The sequence below is a fragment of the Heterodontus francisci genome, unplaced genomic scaffold (genome assembly GCF_036365525.1).
Source record: "Heterodontus francisci isolate sHetFra1 unplaced genomic scaffold, sHetFra1.hap1 HAP1_SCAFFOLD_257, whole genome shotgun sequence".
Lineage (NCBI taxonomy): Eukaryota > Metazoa > Chordata > Chondrichthyes > Heterodontiformes > Heterodontidae > Heterodontus > Heterodontus francisci.
Window position 1 is genome coordinate 2,364,479 of NW_027141742.1, and position 21,662 is coordinate 2,386,140.

The window sequence follows — 21,662 nt, forward strand, 5'->3', positions numbered from 1 at the left end:
CACCAAGTCACAAAGACATACACTGATACCTAGTCACAAAGACATACACTGATACCCAGTAACACAGACACACACTGACACCAAGTAACAAAGACAGACACTGACACCAAGTAACAAAGACATACACTTACACCAAGAAACAAAGACTGACAATTACACCAAGTATGTTGACATACACTGACACCAAGTAACAAAGACATACATGATACCCATTAACACAGACACACACTTACACCAAGTAACACAGACATACACTGACCCCCAGTAACAAAGACATGCACTGATACCCTGTAACACTGACACACACTTACACCAAGTAACAAAGACAGACACTGATACCCAGTAACACAGACACACACTTACACCAAGTAACAAAGACATACACTGACACCAAATAACAAAGACATACACTGATACCCAGTAATACAGACACACACGGACACCCGGTAACAATGACATACACTGATACCAAGTAACAAAGAGATACCCTGATACCCAGGAACACAGACACACACTTACACCAAGTAACAAAGACATACACTTACACCAAGTAACACAGACATACACTGACACCAAGTAACAAAGACATACAATTACACCAAGTAACAAAGACACACACTTACACCAAATAACACAGATATGCACTGACACCAACTAACAAAGACATGCACTGACACCCAGTAATACAGAGACACACGAACACCAAGTAACAAAGGCACACACTGACACCCAGTAACACAGACACACACTTACACCAAGTAACACAGACACACACTTACACCAAGTAACACAGACACACACTTACACCAAGTAACAAAGACATACACTTACACCAAGTAACAAAGACATACACTTACACCAAGTAACAAAGACAGACACTGATACCCAGAAACACAGACACACACTTACACCAAGTAACAAAGACATACACTGACACCCAGTAACACAGAGAAACACTAATAAACAGTAACACAGACATACACTGACACCAAGTCACAAAGACACACACTGACACCCAGTAACAAAGATATACACTGACACCAAGTCACAAAGACATACACTGATACCCAGTAACACAGACACACACTGACACCCAGCAACAAAGACATACGCTGATACCAAGTCACAAAGAAATACACTGATACCCAGTAACACAGACACACACTGACACCAAGTAACAAAGACACACACTGACACCAAGTAACAAAGACATACACGTACAACAAGTAAGAAAGACACACACTTACACCAAGTCACAAAGACATACAATTACACCAAGTAACAAAGACATACACTTACACCAAGTATTTTGACATACACTGACACCAAGTAACAAAGACATACAATGATACCCAGTAACACAGACACACACTTACAACAAGTAACAAAGACATACACTGACACCAAGTCACAAAGACACACTCTGAAACCAGTAACAAAGACATACACTGATACCAAGTCACAAAGACATGCACTGAGACCCAGTAACACAGACACACACTTACACCAAGTAACACAGCCATACACTGTCACCAAGTAACAAAGACATACACTGATACTCAGTAACACAGAAACACACTTACACCAAGTAACAAAGACAGACACTGACACCCAGTAACACAGACACACACTTACACCAAGTAACACAGACACACACTTACACAAAGTAACAAAGACATACACTTACACAAAGTAACAAAGACACACACTTCCAGCAGGTAACACAGACACACACTGACACCCAGTAACACAGACACAAACTTACAAAAAGTAACACAGACATGCACTGACACCAAGTAACAAAGACATACACTGATACCCAGTAACACAGACACACACTTACACCAAGTAACACAGACATACACTGACACCAAGTAACAAAGACATACACTGATACCCAGGAACACAGACACACAGTTACACCAAGTAACACAGACACACACTTGCACCAAGTAACAAAGACATACACTGATACCCAGGAACACAGACACACAGTTACACCAACACAGACACACACTTGCACCAAGTAACAAAGACACACACTTACACCAAGTAACAAAGACAGACACTGATACCCAGTAACACAGACACAAACTTACACCAAGTAACAAAGACATACACTGACACCCAGTAACACAATCACACACTGACACCCAGTAACAAAGACATACACTGACACCAAGTCACAAAGACATACACTGATACCAAGTCACAAAGACATACACTGATACCCAGTAACACAGACACACACTGAAACCAAGTAACAAAGACATACACTGACACCAAGTAACAAAGACAGACAATTACACCAAGTAACACAGACATACACTGACACCAAGTAACAAAGACATACACTGATACCCAGTAACAGACACACACTTACACCAAGCAACAAAGACATACACTGACACCCGTTAACAAAGACATACACTGACACCCAGTAACACAGACACACACTTACACCAAGTAACAAAGACATACACTTACACCAAGTAACAAAGACATACACTGACAGCAAGTAACAAATACATACAATTACACCAAGTAACAAAGACACTCACTTACACCAAGTAACACAGATATACACTGACACCCTGTAACAAAGACATACACTGACACCAAGTCACAAAGACATACACTGATACCAAGTCACAAAGACATACACTGATACCCAGAAACACAGACACACACTGACATCCAGTAACAAAGACATACACTGACACCAAGTAACAAAGACATACACTTACACCAAGTAACAAAGACAGACAATTACACCAAGTAACAAAGACATCCACTTGCACCAAATATTTTGACATACACTGACACCAAGTAACAAAGACATACACTGATACCCAGTAACACAGACACACACTTACACCAAGTAACAAAGACATACACTGACACCAAGTCACAAAGACACACACTGACACCAAGTCACAAAGACACACACTGATACCCAGTAGCACAGACACACACTTACACCAAGAAACAAAGACATACACTTACATCAAGTAACACAGACTAAACACTGACAACAAGTAACAAAGACATTCAATTACACCAAGTAACAAAGACACACACTTACAACAAGTAACACAGATATACACTGACACCAAGTAACAAAGACATGCACTGACACCCAGTAACACAGACACACACGGACACCAAGTAACAAAGACACACACTAACACCAAGTAACACAGACACACACTGACACCCAGTAACAAAGACACACACTGACACCCAGTAACAAAGACACACACTTACACCAAGTAACACAGACATACACTGACACCAAGTAACAAAGACATACACTGATACCCAGGAACACAGACACACACTTACACCACGTAACACAGACACACACTTACACCACGTAACACAGACACACACTTACACCACGTAACACAGACACACACTTAAACCAAGTAACAAAGACATACATTGATACCCAGGAACACAGACACACACTTACACCAAGTAACACAGACACACACTTGCACCAAGTAACACAGACATACACTGACACCAAGTAACAAAGACATACACTGACACCAAGTAACAAAGACATACACTGATACTCAGTAACACAGAAACACACTTACACCAAGTAACAAAGACAGACACTGATACCCAGTAACAAAGACATACACTGACACCAAGTAACACAGACATACAATTACACCAAGTAACAAAGACACTCACTTACACCAAGTAACAGATATACACTGACACCAAGTAACAAAGACATGCACTGACACCCAGTAACACAGACACACACTTACACCAAGTAACACAGACACACACTTACACCAAGTAACACAGACACACACTTACACCAAGTAACACAGCCACACACTTACACCAAGTAACACAGCCACACACTTACACCAAGTAACACAGCCACACACTTACACCAAGTAGCAAAGACATACACTTACACCAAGTAGCAAAGACATACACTTACACCAAGTAGCAAAGACATACACTTACACCAAGTAACAAAGACATACACTTACACCAAGTAACAAAGACATACACTTACACCAAGTAACAAAGACATACACTTACACCAAGTAACAAAGACATACACTGATACCCAGGAACACAGACACACACCTCCAGCAAGTAACACAGACACACACTTGCACCAAGTAACAAAGACATAGACTAACACCAAGTAACATAGACATACACTGACACCAAGTATCAAAGACATACAATTACACCAAGTAACAAAGACACACACTGATACCAACTAACACAGTCACACACTGATACCAAGTCACAAAGACATACACTGATACCCAGAAACAGACACACACTGACACCCAGTAACAAAGACGTACACTGACACCAAGTAACAAAGACATCCACTTACACCAAGTAACAAAGACAGACAATTACACCAAGTAACAAAGACAGACAATTACACCAAGTAACAAAGACACACACTTACACCAAGTAACAAAGACATACACTGACACCAAGTCACAAAGACACACACTGACACCAAGTCACAAAGACACACACTGACACCAAGTCACAAAGACACACACTGACACCAAGTCACAAAGACATACACTGATACCAAGTAGCACAGACACACACTTACACCAAGTAACACAGACATACACTGACACCCAGTAACACAGACATACACTGACAACAAGTAACAAAGACATTCAATTACACCAAGTAACAAAGACATACACTGACACCAAGTAACAAAGACATACACTGATACCCAGGAACACAGACACACACTTACACCAAGTAACGCAGACACACACTTACACCAAGTAACGCAGACACACACTTACACCAACTAACAAAGACATACACTGATACCCAATAACACAGACACACACTTACACCAAGTAACACAGACACACACTTACACCAAGTAACACAGACAGAAACTTACACCAAGTAACAAAGACACACACATACACCAAGTAACAAAGACATACACAGATATCCAGTAACACAGACACACACTTACACCAAGTAACACAGACACACACTTACACCGAGTAACAAAGACATACACTTACACCACGTAACACAGACATACACTGACACCAAGTAACACAGACACACATTTGCACCAAGTAACAAAGTCAGACACTGACACCAAGGAACAAAGACACACACTTACACCACGTAACAGACATACACTGACACCAAGTAACACAGACACACATTTGCACCAAGTAACAAAGACATACACTGATACCAAGTCACAAAGACATACACAGATATCCAGTAACACAGACACACACTATCACCAATTAACAAAGACAAACACTTACACCAAGTATTTTGACATGCACTGACACCCAGTAACACAGACACACACGGACACCAAGTAACAAAGACACACACTTACACCAAGTAACACAGACAAACACTGACACCCAGTAACAAAGACACACATTTGCACCAAGTAACAAAGTCAGACACTGACACCAAGGAACAAAGACACACACTTACACCAAGTAACACAGACACACACTTACACCAAGTAACAAAGACATACACTGACACCCAGTAACACAAACAAACACACCCTGACGCCCAGTAACAAAGACATACACTGACACCAAGTCACAAAGACATACACTGATACCAAGTCACAAAGACATATACTAATACCCAGTAACACAGACACACACTGACACCAAGTAACAAAGACATACACTGACACCAAGTAAAAAAGACATACACTGATACCCAGTAACACAGATACACCCTTACACCTTGTAACAAAGACATACACTGACACCAAGTCACAAAGACACACACTGACACCCAGTAACAAAGACATACACTGACACCCAGTAACAAAGACATACACTGACACCCAGTAACACAGACACACAGACACCAAGAAACAAGGACACCGACTTACACCACGTAACACAGACACACATTTACACCAAGCAACAAAGACATGCACAGATACCCAGTAACACAGACACACACTTACACCATGTAACAAACACATACACTGACACCAAGTAACAAAGACATACACTGACACCCAGTAACACAGACACACACGGACAGCAAGTAACAAAGACACACACGGACAGCAAGTAACACAGGCACACACTGACACCCAGTAACACAGACACACACTTACAACAAGTAACACAGACATACATTGACAAGAAGTAACAAAGACATACACTGATACCCAGTAACACAGACACACACTTACACCAAGTAGCACAGACATACACTGACACCAAGTAACAAAGACATACACTGATACCCAGTAACACAGACACACACTTACACCAAGTAACACAGACACACACTTACACCAAGTAGCACAGACACACACTTACACCAAGTAACACAGACACACACTTACACCAAGTAACACAGACACACACTTGCACCAAGTAACAAAGTCATACACTAACACCAAGTAACACAGACATACACTGACACCAAGTAACAAAGACATCCACTTGCAGCAAATATTTTGAGATACACTGACACCAAGTAACAAAGACATACACTGATACCCAGTAACAAAGACACACACTTACACCAAGTAACAAAGTCATACACTGACACCAAGTCACAAAGACACACACTGACACCCAGTAACAAAGACATACACTGACACCCAGTAACAAAGACACACAGAGACACCAAGAAACAAGGACACCGACTTACACCAAGTAACACAGACACAAACTGACACCCAGTAACAAAGACATACACTAACACCCAGTAACAAAGACATTCAATTACACCAAGTAACAAAGACATGCACTGACACCCAGTAACACAGACTCACACTAACACCAAGTAACAAAGACAGACACTGATACCCAGTCACACAGACACACACTTAAACCAAGTAACAAAGACATACACTGACACCAAGTAACAAAGGCATACGCTGACACCCAGTAACACAGACACACTGACACCCAGTAAAAAAGACATACACTGACACGAAGTCACAAAGACATACACTGATGCCCAGTAAGACAGACACACACTGACACCAAGTAACAAAGGCACACACTGCGGGGGGGCACATTGGCGCATTGGTTAGCACCGCAGCCTCACAGCTCCAGGGACCCGGGTTCGATTCAGGGTACTGCTTGTGCGGAGTTTGCAAGTTCTCCCTGTGTCTGCGTGTGTTTCCTCCAGTTGCTCCGGTTTCCTCCCACATGCCAAAGACTTGCAGGTTGATAGGTTAATTGGCCATCATAAATTGCCCCTAGTATAGGAAGGTGGTAGGGAAATATATAGGGATAGGTGGGGATGTGATAGGAATACGGGATTAGTGTAGGATTAGTATAAATGGGTGGTTGATGGTCGGCACAGAGTGCTGCATCTCTAAACAAAACTAAATAATGACATCTAGTGTCACAGACACACACTGACACCCAGTAACAGAGAAACACTGACAAACAGTAACAAAGACATACACTGACACCAAGTAACATAGACAAACACTGACACCCAGTAACAAAGACATACACTGATACCAAGTCACAAAGACATACACTGATACCCAGTAACAGACATACACTGACACGCAGTAACAAAGACATACACTGATACCAAGTCACAAAGACATACACTGATACCCAGTAACACAGACACACACAGACACCAAGTAACAAAGACATACACTGATACCAAGTATTTTGACATACCCTGACACCAAGTAACAAAGACATACACTGATACCCAGTAGCACAGACACACACTTACAACAAGTAACAAAGACAGACACTGACACCAAGTCACAAAGACACACACTGACACCCAGTCACAAAGACATACACTGACACCAAGTCACAAAGACATACACTGACACCAAGTCACAAAGACATACACTTACACCCAGTAACACAGACACACACTGACACCAAGTAACAAAGACATACACTGATACCAAGTCACAAATACATACACTGACACCCTGTAACACAGACACACACTGACACCAGTAACAAAGACATACACTGATACCAAGTCACAAAGACATACACTGATACCCAGCAACACAGACACACACTGACACCAAGTCACAAAGACATACACTGATACCCAGTAACACAGTGATACACTTACACCAAGTAACAAAGGCAGTCAATTACACCAAGACACAAAGACACACACTTACACCAAGTATATTGACATACACTGACACCATGTGACAAAGACATACACTGATACCCAGTAACACAGCCGCACACTTACAACAAGTAACAAAGACATATCCTGACACCAAGTCACTAAGACACACACTGTCACCCAGTAACAAAGACACACACTGACACCAGTAACAAAGACATACACTGATACCAAGTCACTAAGACACACACTGTCACCCAGTAACAAAGACATACACTGACACCAAGTCACAAAGACATACACTGACACCCAGTAACACAGACACACACTTGCACCAAGTAACAAAGACATACACTGACACCAAGTAACAAAGACATACATTGATACCGTGTAACACAGACACACACTTACACCAAGTAACACAGACATACACTGATTCCCAGTAACAGTGATACAATTACCCCAAGTAACAAAGACAGGGAGTTACACCAACGAATAAAGTCATACACTTACACCAAGTATTTTGACATGCACTGACACCAAGTAACGAAGACATACACTGATACCCAGTAACACAGACACACACTTGCAACAAGTAACAAAGACATACACTGACACCAATTAACAAAGACACACACTGACACCCAGTAAGAAAGACATACACTGACACCAAGTCACAAAGACATACACTGACACCCAGTAACACAAACAAACACACACTGCCACCCAGTAACACAGAGACACACTTACACCAAGTAACACAGTCACACACTTACACCAAGTAAAAAAGACATACACTGATACCCAGTAACAGATACACAGAGACACCAAGTAACAAGGACACCGACTTACACCAAGTAACAGACACAAACTGACACCCAGTAACACAGACACACACTTACACCAAGTAACAAAGACATACGCTGACACCAAGTAACAAAGACAGACACTGATACCCAGTAACACAGACACAGACTTACACCAAGTAACAAAAACATACACTGACACCCAGAAACAAAGACGTACACAGACACCCAGTAACACAAACACACACGGACACCAAGTAACAACGACACACACTAGCACCAAGGGACACAGACACACACTGACACCCAGTAACACAGACACACACTTACACCAAGCAACAGAGACATACAATGACACCAAGTAACCAAGACAAACACTGACACCCAGTAACAAAGACATGCACTGATACCCAGTAACACAGACACACACTTACAACAAGTAACAAAGACATACACTGACACCAAGTCACAAAGACACACACTGACACCCAGAAACAAAGACATACACTGACAACCAGTAACACAGACACACACTTAAACCAAGTAACAAAGACATACACTGACACCAAGTAACAAAGACATACACTGACACCCAGTAACACAAACAAACACACACTGCCACCCAGTAACACAGAGACACACTTACACCAAGTAACACAGTCACACACTTACACCAAGTAAAAAAGACATACACTGATACCCAGTAACAGATACACAGAGACACCAAGTAACAAGGACACCGACTTACACCAAGTAACAGACACAAACTGACACCCAGTAACACAGACACACACTTACACCAAGTAACAAAGACAGACACTGATACCCAGTAACCCAGACACACACTTACGCCAGATAACAAAGACATACACTGACACCCAGTAAGAAAGACATACACTGACACCCAGTAACACAGACACACACGGACACCAAGTAACAAAGACACAGACTTACACCAAGTAACACAGACACAAACTGACACCCAGTAACACAGACACAAACTGACACCCAGTAACACAGACACACACTTACACCAAGTAACAAAGACATACACTGATACCCAGTAACACAGACACACACTTACACCAAGTAACAATGACATACACAGACACCAAGTCACAAAGACACACACTGACACCCAGTAACAAAGACATACACTGACATCAAGTCACAAAGACATACACTGATACCCAGTAACACAGACACACATTTACACCAAGCAACAAAGACATGCACTGATACCCAGTAACACAGACACACACTTACACCAAGTAACAAACACATACACTGACACCAAGTAACAAAGACATACACTGACACCCAGTAACAAAGACATACACTGACACTCAGTAACAAAGACACACACTTACACCAAGTAACACAGACACACACTTACACCAAGTAACACAGACACACACTGACACCCAGTAACACAGACACACATTTACAACAAGTAACAGACATACACTGACAAGAAGTAACAAAGACATACACTGATACCCAGTAACACAGACACACACTTACACCAAGTAGCACAGACATACACTGACACCAAGTAACAAAGACATACACTGATACCCAGTAACAAAGACACACACTTACACCAAGTAACACAGACACACACTTACACCAAGTAACAAAGACATAAACTAACACCAAGTAACACAGACATACACTGACACCAAGTATCAAAGACATACACTTACACCAAGTAACAAAGACAGACAATTACACCAAGTAACAAAGACATCCACTTGCAGCAAATATTTTGAGATACACTGACACCAAGTAACAAAGACATACACTGATACCCAGTAAGACAGACACACACTGACACCAAGTAACAAAGGCACACACTGCGGGGGGGCACATTGGCGCATTGGTTAGCACCGCAGCCTCACAGCTCCAGGGACCCGGGTTCGATTCAGGGTACTGCTTGTGCGGAGTTTGCAAGTTCTCCCAGTGTCTGCGTGAGTTTCCTCCAGTTGCTCCGGTTTCCTCCCACATGCCAAAGACTTGCAGGTTGATAGGTTAATTGGCCATCATAAATTGCCCCGAGTATAGGTAGGTGGTAGGGAAATATACAGGGATATGTGGGGATGTGATAGGAATACGGGATTAGTGTAGGATTAGTATAAATGGGTGGTTGATGGTCGGCACAGAGTGCTGCATCTCTAAACAAAACTATTTAATGACACCTAGTGTCACAGACACACACTGACACCCAGCAACAAAGACATACACTGATACCAAGTCACAAAGACATACACTGATACCAAGTCACAAAGACACACACTGACACCAAGTAACAAAGACATACACTTACACCAAGTATTTTGACATACCCTGACACCAAGTAACAAAGACATACACTGATACCAAGTCACAAAGACATACACTGATACCAAGTCACAAAGACATATACTTACACCCAGTAACACAGACACACACTGACACCAGTAACAAAGACATACACTGATACCAAGTCACAAAGACATACACTGATACCCAGTAACACAGACACACACTGACACCAAGTCACATAGACATACACTGATACCCAGTAACACAGTGATACACTTACACCAAGTAACAAAGGCAGTCAATTACACCAATACACAAAGACACACACTTACACCAAGTATATTGACATACACTGACACCATGTAACAAAGACATACACTGATACCCAGTAACACAGCCGCACACTTACAACAAGTAACAAAGACATATACTGACACCAAGTCACAAAGACACACACTGTCACCCAGTAACAAAGACATACACTGACACCAAGTCACAAAGACATACACTGACGCCCAGTAACACAGACACACACTTGCACCAAGTAACAAAGACATACACTGACACCAAGTAACAAAGACAAACATTGATACCGTGTAACACAGACACACACTTACACCAAGTAACAAAGACAGACACTGATACCCAGTAACACAGACACACACTTACACCAAGTAACAAAGACATACACTGACACCCAGTAACAAAGACATACACTGACACCCAGTAACACAGACACACACGGACACCAAGTAACAAGGACACACATTTACAACAAGCAACACAGACATGCAATGACACCAAGTCACAAAGACATACACTGATACCCAGTAACACAGTGATACAATTACACCAAGTAACAAAGACAGGGAGTTACACCAACGAATAAAGTCATACACTTACACCAAGTACTTTGACATGCACTGACACCAAGTAACAAAGACATACACTGATACCCAGTAACACAGACACACACTTACAACAAGTAACAAAGACATACACTGACACCAATTCACAAAGACACACACTGACACCCGGTAAGAAAGACATACACTGACACCAAGTCACAAAGACATACACTGACAGCCAGTAACAGACACACACTTAAACCAAGTAACAAAGACAAACACTGACACCAAGTAAAAAAGACAGACACTGATACCCAGTAACACAGACACAGACTTACACCAAGTAACAAAAACATACACTGACACCCAGAAACAAAGACGTACACAGACAACCAGTAACACAGACACACACGGACACCAAGTAACAACGACACACACTAGCACCAAGGGACACAGACACACACTGACACCCAGTAACACAGACACACACTGACACCCAGAAACAAAGACACACACTGACACCAAGTCACAAAGACACACACTGACACCAAGTCACAAAGACACACACTGACACCAAGTAACAAAGACATACACTGACATCAAGTCACAAAGACATACACTGATACCCAGTAACACAGACACACATTTACACCAAGCAACAAAGACATGCACTGATACCCAGTAACACAGACACACACTTACACCAAGTAACAAACACATACACTGACACCAAGTAACAAAGACATACACTGACACCCAGTAACACAGACACACACTTACACCAAGTAACAAACACATACACTGACAAGAAGTAACAAAGACATACACTGATACCCAGTAACACAGACACACACTTACACCAAGTAGCACAGACATACACTGACACCAAGTAACAAAGACATACACTAACACCAAGTAACACAGACATACACTGACACCAAGTATCAAAGACATACACTGACACCAAGTATCAAAGACATACACTTACACCAAGTAACAAAGACAGACAATTACACCAAGTAACAAAGTCATACACTGACACCAAGTCACAAAGACACACACTGACACCCAGTAACAAAGACATGCACTGACACCAAGTAACACAGACATACACTGACACCCAGTAACACAGATACACACTTACACCAAGAAACAAAGACATACACTTACACCAAGTAACACAGATATACACTGACACCAAGTAACAAAGACATGCACTGACACCCAGTAACACAGACACACACTTACACCAAGTAACAAAGACATGCACTGATACCCAGCCACACAGACACACACTTAAACCAAGTAACAAAGACATACACTTACACCAAGTAACAAAGGCATACACTGACACCCAGTAACACAGACACACACGGACAGCAAGTAACAAAGACACACATTTACACCAAGTAACACAGAAACACACTGACACCCAGTAACAAAGACATACACTGATACCAAGTCACAAAGACATACACTGCGGGGGGGGCACATTGGCGCATTGGTTAGCACCGCAGCCTCACAGCTCCAGGGACCCGGGTTCGATTCTGGGTACTGCTTGTGCGGAGTTTGCAAGTTCTCCCAGTGTCTGCGTGTGTTTCCTCCAGTTGCTCCGGTTTCCTCCCACATGCCAAAGACTTGCAGGTTGATAGGTTAATTGGCCATCATAAATTGCCCCGAGTATAGGTAGGTGGTAGGGAAATATATAGGGATAGGTGGGGATGTGGTAGGAATACGGGATTAGTGTAGGATTAGTATAAATGGGTGGTTGATGGTCGGCACAGAGTGCTGCATCTCTAAACAAAACTATTTAATGACACCTAGTGTCACAGACACACACTGACACCCAGCAACAAAGACATACACTGATACCAAGTCACAAAGACATACACTGATACCCAGTAACACAGACACACACTGACACCAAGTAACAAAGACATACACTGATACCAAGTCACAAAGACATACACTGATACCCAGTCACAAAGACACACACTGACACCAAGTAACAAAGACATACACTTACACCCAGTAACACAGACACACACTGACACCAGTAACAAAGACATACACTGATACCAAGTCACAAAGACATACACGGATACCCAGTAACACAGACACACACTGACACCAAGTCACAAAGACATACACTGATACCCAGTAACACAGACACACACTTGCACCAAGTAACAAAGACATACACTGACACCAAGTAACAAAGACATACATTGATACCGTGTAACACAGACACACACTTACACCAAGTAACAAAGACAGACACTGATACCCAGTAACACAGACACACACTTACACCAAGTCACAAAGACATACACTGATACCCAGTAACACAGACATACACTGATACCCAGTAACACAGTGATACAATTACACCAAGTAACAAAGACAGGGAGTTACACCAACGAATAAAGTCATACACTTACACCAAGTACTTTGACATGCACTGACACCAAGTAACAAAGACGTACACAGACAACCAGTAACACAGACATACACGGATACCAAGTAACAACGACACACATTAGCACCAAGGGACACAGACACACACTGACACCCAGTAACACAGACACACACTGACACCCAGTAACAAAGACATACACTGATACCCAGTAACAAAGACACACACTTACAACAAGTAACAAAGACATACACTGACACCAAGTCACAAAGACACACACTGACACCAAGTCACAAAGACACACACTGACACCAAGTCACAAAGACACACACTGACACCCAGAAACAAAGACATACACTGACACCAAGTCACAAAGACATACACTGACAACCAGTAACACAGACACACACTTAAACCAAGTAACAAAGACATACACTGACACCAAGTAACAAATACAGACACTGATACCCAGTAACACAGACACAGACTTACACCAAGTAACAAAGACATACAAATACACCAAGTAACAAAGACACACACTTACACCAAGTAACACAGATATGCACTGACACAAAGTAACAAAGACATGCACTGACACCCAGTAACAGAGACACACACGGACACCAAGTAACAAAGACACACACTTACACCAAGTAACACAGACACACACTGACACCCAGTAACACAGACACACACTGACACCCAGTAACAGACACACACTTATACCAAGTAACACAGACATACACTGACACCAAGTAACAAAGACATACACAGATATCCAGTAACACAGACACACACTTACACCAAGTAACACAGACACACACTTACACCACGTAACACAGACACACACTTACACCACGTAACACAGACACACACTTACACCACGTAACACAGACACACACTTACACCACGTAACAAAGACATACACTTACACCAAGTAACACAGACATACACTGACACCAAGTAACAAAGACATACAATTACACCAAGTATCAAAGACACTCACATACACCAAGTAACAAAGACATACACTGACACCAAGTAACACAAAGAAACACACACTGACACCCAGTAACACAGAGAAGCACTAATAAACAGTAACACAGACATGCACAGACACCAAGTCACAAAGACAGACACTGACACCCAGTAACACAGACACACACTTACACCAAGTAACAAAGACATACACTGACACCCAGTAACACAAACAAACACACACTGACACCCAGTTACACAGAGAAGCACTAATAAACAGTAACACAGACATACACTGACACCAAGTCACAAAGACATACACTGACACCAAGTAGCAAAGACATACACTGACACCAAGTAGCAAAGACATACACTGACACCAAGTAACAAAGACATATACTTACACCAACTAACAAAGACAGACAATTACACCAAGTAACAAAGACATACACTTTCACCAAGTATTTTGACATACACTGACACCAAGTAACAAAGACATGCACTGACACCCAGTAACAAACATACACTGACACCCAGTAACACAGACACACAAGGACACAAAGTAACAAAGACACGCACTTACACCAAGTAACACAGACACACACTGACACCAAGCAACACAGACACACAATTACACCAAGTAACAAAGACACACACTGACACCCAGTAACACAGACACACACTGACACCCAGTAAGACAGACATACACTGACACCCAGTAAAACAGACACACACTTACACCAAGTCTCAAAGACATACACTGACACCAAGTCACAAAGACATACATTGATACCCAGTAACAAAGACACAAACTTACACCAAGGAACACAGACACAAACTGACACCAAGCAACACAGACATACACTGACACCAAGTAACACAGACACACACTTACACCAAGTAACACAGACACACACTTACACCAAGCAACACAGACATACACTGACACCAAGTAACAAAGACATACAATTTCACCAAGTAACACAGACACACACTTACAGCAAGTCACACAGACACACACTGACACCAAGTAACAAAGACACACACTGACACCAAGTAACAAAGACACACACTGACACCAAGTAACACAGACATACACTGACAACAAGTAACAAAGACATACACTGATACCCAGTAACACAGACACACAATTACACCAAGTAACAAAGACACACACTGACACCCAGTAACAAAGACATACACTGACACCAAGTCACAAAGACATACATTGATACCCAGTAACAAAGACACAAACTTACACCAATGAACACAGACACAAACTGACACCAGGTAACGCAGACATACTCAGACACCAAGTAACACAGACACACACTTACACCAAGCAACACAGACATACACTGACACCAAGTAACAAAGACATACAATTAAACCAAGTAACAAAGACACACACTTACACCAAGTAACAAAGACACACACTTACACCAAGTAACAAAGACACACACTTACACCAAGTAACAAAGACACACACTTACACCAAGTAACAAAGACACACACTTACACCAAGTAACAAAGACACACACTTACACCAAGTAACAAAGACACACACTTACACCAAGTCACACAGACACACACTTACAGCAAGTCACACAGACACACACTTACAGCAAGTCACACAGACACACACTTACAGCAAGTCACACAGACACACACTGACAACAAGTAACAAAGACATACACTGACAACAAGTAACAAAGACATACACTGATACCCAGTAACACAGACACACAATTACACCAAGTAACAAAGACACACACTGACACCCAGTAACACAGACACACACTGACACCCAGTAAGACAGACATACACTGACACCCAGTAAGACAGACATACACTGACACCCAGTAAAACAGACACACACTTACAGCAAGTATCTAAGACAGACACTGATACCCAGTAACAAAGACACACACTTACACCAAGTAACACAGACACACACTGACACCAAGTAACAGAGACATACACTGATACCCAGTAACACAGACACAAACTTACACCAAGTAACACAGACATATACTGAAACCAAGTAACAAAGACATACACTGATACCCAGGAACACAGACACACATTTACACCAAGTAACACAGACATACACTGACACCAAGTAACAAAGACATACAATTAAACCAAGTAACAAAGACACACACTTACAACAAGTAACAAAGACACACACTTACACCAAGTAACAAAGACACACACTTACACCAAGTAACAAAGACACACACTTACACCAAGTAACAAAGACACACACTTACACCAAGCAACAAAGACAGACACTGACACCAAGTAACAAAGACATGCACTAATACCCAGTAACACAGACACACACTTGCACCAAGTAACACAGACATGCACTGACACCAAGTAACAAAGACATACACTGATACCCAGGAACACAGACACACACTGACACCAAGTAACACAGACACACACTGACACCAAGTAACACAGACACACACTGACACCAAGTAAAAAAGACACACACTGACACCAAGTAAAAAAGACACACACTGACACCAAGTAACACAGACACACACTGACACCAAGTAACACAGACACACACTGACACCAAGTAAAAAAGACACACACTTACACCAAGTAACAGACACACACTTACACCAAGTAACAGACACACACTTACACCAAGTAACAGACACACACTGACACCCAGTAACACAGACACACACTTACACCAAGTAAGACAGACATACACTGACACCAAGTAACAAAGACATACACTGACACCCAGTAAAACAGACACACACTTACAGCAAGTATCTAAGACAGATACTGATACCCAGTAACAAAGACACACACTTACACCAAGTAACACAGACACACACTGACACCAAGTAACAGAGACATACACTGATACCCAGTAACACAGACACAAACTTACACCAAGTAACACAGACATATACTGACACCAAGTAACAAAGACATACACTGATACCCAGGAACACAGACACACATTTACACCAAGTAACACAGACATACACTGACACCAAGTAACAAAGACAGACAATTACACCAAGTAACAAAGACATACACCTACACCAAGTATTTTGACATACACTGACACCAAGTAACAAAGACATACACAGATACCCAGTAACACAGACACACACTTACAACAAGTAACAAAGACATACACTGACACCCAGTAACAAAGACATACACTGACACCAAGTAACAAGGATATACACTGATACCCAGTAACACAGACATACACTTACACCAAGTAACACAGACATATACTGACACCAAGTAACAAAGACATACACTGATACCCAGGAACACAGACACACACTTACACCAAGTAACACAGACACACACTTGCACCAAGTAACAGAGACATACACTAACACCAATTAACACAGACAGACACTGCCACCAAGTAACAAAGACATACAATTACACCAAGTAACAAAGACACACACTTACACCAAGTAACAAAGACAGACACTGATACCCAGTAACACAGACACACACTTACACCAAGTAACAAAGACATACACTGACACCAACTAACACAGTCACACACTGACACCCAGTAACAAAGACATACACTGACACCAAGTCACAAAGACATACACTGATACCAAGTCACAAAGACATATACTGATACCCAGTAACACAGACACACACTGACACCAAGTAACAAAGACATACACTGACACCAAGTAACAAGAACATACACTTAAACCAAGTAACAAAGACAGACAATTACACCAAGTAACAAAGACAGACACTGATACCCAGTAACACAGACACACACTTACACCAAGTAACAAAGACATACACTGACACCAAGTAACAAAGACATACACTGACACCCAGTAACACAGACACACACTTACAACAAGTAACAAAGACATACACTTACACCCAGAAACACAGACACACACGGACACCCAGTAACACAGACATACACTGATACCCAGTAACACAGACACACACTGATACCCAGTAACACAGACACACACTTGCACCAAGTAACAAAGACAGACACTGATACCCAGTAACACAGACACACACTTACACCAAGCAACACAGACATACACTGACACCAAGTAACAAAGACATACACTGATATCCAGTAACACAGACACACACTTACACCAAGTAACAAAGACATAAAATTACACCAAGTAACAAAGACACACACTTACACCAAGGAACACAGACATACACTGACACCAAGTAACAAAGACATAGAATTACACAAAGTAACACAGACACACACTTACACCAAGTCACACAGACACACACGGACACCAAGTAACAAAATCACACACTTACACCAAGTAACACAGACACACACTGACACCCAGTAACACAGACACACAATTAAAACAAGCAACACCGACATACACAGACACCAAGTAACAAAGACATACACTGCTACCCAGTAACACAGACACACACTTACACCCAGTAACACATACATACACTGACACCAAGCAACAAAGACATACACTGATACCCAGGAACACAGACACACACTGACACCATGTAACACAGACACACACTTACAACAAGCAACACCGACATACACAGACACCAAGTTACAAAGACATACACTGACACCAAGTAACAAAGACACATACTGACACCAAGTAAAAAGACAGACAATTACACCAAGTAACAAAGACATACACTTACACCAAGTATTTTGACATACACTGACACCAAATAACAAAGAAATACACTGATACCCATTAACGCAGACACACACTTACACCAAGTAACAAAGACACACACTGACACCAAGTCACAAAGACACACACTGACACCAAGTTACAAAGACACACACTGACACCAAGTCACAAAGACACACACTGACACCAAGTCACAAAGACATACATTGATACCCAGTAACACAGACATACACTTGCAGCAAGCAACACAGACAGACACTGACACCAAGTAACAAAGATACAATTACACCAAGTAACAAAGACACACACTTACACCAAGTCACACAGACACACACGGAAACCAAGTAACAAAGACACACACGGAAACCAAGTAACAAAGACACACACTTACACCAAGTAACACAGACACACACTGACACCAAGTAACACAGACATATACTGACACCAAGTAACAAAGACATACACTGATACCCAGGAACACAGACACACATTTACACCAAGTAACACAGACATACACTGACACCAAGTAACAAAGACAGACAATTACACCAAGTAACAAAGACATACACCTACACCAAGTATTTTGACATACACTGACACCAAGTAACAAAGACATACACTGACACCAAGTAACAAGGACATACACTGATACCCAGTAACACAGACACACACTTACACCAAGTAACACAGACATATACTGACACCAAGTAACAAAGACATACACTGATACCCAGGAACACAGACACACACTTACACCAAGTAACACAGACACACACTTACACCAAGTAACAAAGACATACACTGACACCAAGTAACAAGGACATACACTGATACCCAGTAACACAGACACACACTTACACCAAGTAACACAGACATATACTGACACCAAGTAACAAAGACATACACTGATACCCAGGAACACAGACACACACTTACACCAAGTAACACAGACACACACTTGCACCAAGTAACAGAGACATACACTAACACCAATTAACACAGACAGACACTGCCACCAAGTAACAAAGACATACAATTACACCAAGTAACAAAGACACACACTTACACCAAGTAACAAAGACAGACACTGATACCCAGTAACACAGACACACACTTACACCAAGTAACAAAGACATACACTGACACCAGCTAACACAGTCACACACTGACACCCAGTAACAACGACATACACTGACACCAAGTCACAAAGACATACACTGATACCAAGTCACAAAGACATATACTGATACCCAGTAACAAAGACAGACAATTACACCAAGTAACAAAGACACCCAGTTACACCAAGTAATTTAACATACACTGACACCAAGTAACAAAGGCATACATGATACCCATTAAAACAGACACACACTTACACCAAGTAACACAGACATACACTGACACCAAGTAGCAAAGACATGCACTGATACCCTGTAACACAGGCACACACTTACACCAAGTAACAAAGACATACACTGACACCAAGTAACAAAGACATACACTGACACCCAGTAAC